The 2,141-nt window shown below is 39.9% G+C and overlaps 1 long non-coding RNA gene across 2 annotated transcripts; it reads left to right on the top strand.

Moving 5' to 3' along the window:
• LOC109961423 (uncharacterized) lies at positions 1 to 640 on the top strand. Of its 2 annotated transcripts, XR_002275132.1 has the most exons (4): positions 1 to 64; positions 150 to 239; positions 373 to 426; positions 543 to 640. It is a non-coding gene; the product is annotated as an uncharacterized LOC109961423 (long non-coding RNA). The 2 variants fall into 2 exon arrangements; XR_002275131.1 differs by having other exon boundaries at positions 21 to 239.
• Positions 641 to 2,141: the final 1,501 nt, after the last annotated feature.

A 2,141-nucleotide genomic window follows, 5' to 3' on the forward strand; every position in this document is an offset into this window, starting at 1 on the left:
GATCAAACTCTCCACTGGCTTCTGGGTTTGGCCGCTGTGTCAGCATCGCTCTTGATTTTTAAAGGTAACATTTTCATCTCTGGAGATGATTCATAGTTTACAAGTGTAGCCTATAACTGAAATAGAAATGTTGCTTGTTTCCTTTTCAGGTTCACCTTCAGGAAGAATTCCTCTATTTTTCAGCCATGAAACGGCTAATCCTCGTTCTGTGCATCATCGCTGTAGGCTATACCTCTCCTGTAAGTACCTTTCATCTGTGACCTACCATGTTGTTTAGGGCTTCACCAGTTTATGATACATTTAGTTCAGATGGAAAGTGATTAATGCAAGTTTTTGCAGTAGTCTGTGATATTAAAATCTTCACTTTTAAAGGTCTCTGAGGAGGAGAATGACCGAGTCAAACGCTCAAGCTCGAACAGTTATGAGGTCAGTATCTCTAGAATAGATTCTCCTTCCCACAAAAACATTCGATTTGTACTATAAATAACTATTTTCTATATAATTTTATAATACAAAATGTTTTGGTTTTCTGTGTATTCCAGAGGTACCGCTTCCAGAGGTATATGCCATATGGACCAATGGTACGGCCATTCATGCCCCAACCTGTGCCCCCGCCTATGTTTCCTCCTCAGGCTCCATCGTTCTTCATGCAACTCTTGATGGCAAAACTTTTCAATACATCTGTTGTTTTGGCTCCATTTGGAAAATGATCCAAATCGATGATAAGTCAGGGGGCTCTGGAGGTGTAGAAGGCATGGATGTGGTGGTTTGTCCAGCCAGAAGACAGGTCTGTGCACAGGTGGGGCTCCACTGCGTGATGGTTCCAGTGGTTCAGTCCACGGAGGGGTTGTGTTGGACCAGCCAGGAGTGACCCAATACCAGAGGTGTGTTGGGGACAGCGAAGACCCGGTGCGGACACGGATGTTAACTATACTTTATTGCAGCAGCCACACAGAATATAACACAACAGGCTAATTTCTGTTTCTATCAGTATCCAAGATCATTTTTTAATCATGCTTATTGTGTAACAGAAGGCATTTTAATTTAGTTTTCACATTGCAGTTTTTAAAATAAGTATGATATATTGTAGCTTCCACTGTTTCTGGCACAATGACAAAGATTATAACTTCAGCATACACATGTGCAATTCATTACCCAACTAACTAAGCTGTCCACAAATCAGCTCACGGTGTTGAGACGGGTTAAGTACCTCAGTGCAATGTTCTGACAGAGTATCTAAAAACATTTTCAGCACTGAAATTCCTGTAACCTGTTGGGAAAAATAAATAAACTAAATTTGTCATAGCTAATGTGACCCAGTTAATTAAATGACACCTGGTATTAGTAATCACAATAATCTGCTGCAAGAACGACATTATTGGAGACATTTCCTGATCTCTACAGTTTACTAGACTAGAAATATAAGTACAGCAAATTTCTCCAAAAATTAATCGTTACTTGCTAACTTATAACTAATTGATCAGATCAAATAAATAATTCATCTCTATGAATGCATCCTTTGTATGACTCAGAAGTATCATAATATCATACTATATCTGTCATCTTCATCTAAAAAAAAGGGTGGTAATTAAAGAAAGGCAGTTAAGTTCTATTATGTTTAGCTTCTACATAAAGTTACCATATATTATCTGTGTGTGGTGTTACACATTTAGAGGTTGTTGAAAACTGCTGCATTTGAAAATAGAAATTTTCTTGAATACATCTTCACAAAGTGTTTTCTCCTAAATGCTATAAACCTCCGTGCCTCTAGATATGGTATGTACCATACATGATCGGCCACAACATTAAAGCCACCTGCATAATACTGGGTAGGTCCCCCCTTGTGTAGCCACAACCCATCAAGAACCTCTAAAGGCATCCTCTGCCATCTGACACCAAGACATTAGCAGCAGACACTTTCAGTATTGGAAGTTGTGATGTGAGGCCTCCATGGATCAGACTGGTTTTTCAACATGGACTCTCTGACTGGCCTGCAAGTACGCAACCCTATATGTGACAAGCTGTGATGCATTGTGTGTTCTGCCATCTGTCTGTCATAGCGGCCATTAGTTTGTGCTATAGTACAGTGGTCCCCAACCTTTTTATCACTGCGGACCGGTCAACGCTTGACAAGTTTACTG

Source organism: Monopterus albus, unplaced genomic scaffold (assembly GCF_001952655.1).
Source record: "Monopterus albus unplaced genomic scaffold, M_albus_1.0 scaffold54.1, whole genome shotgun sequence".
In the NCBI taxonomy this organism is placed as follows: Eukaryota; Metazoa; Chordata; class Actinopteri; order Synbranchiformes; family Synbranchidae; genus Monopterus; species Monopterus albus.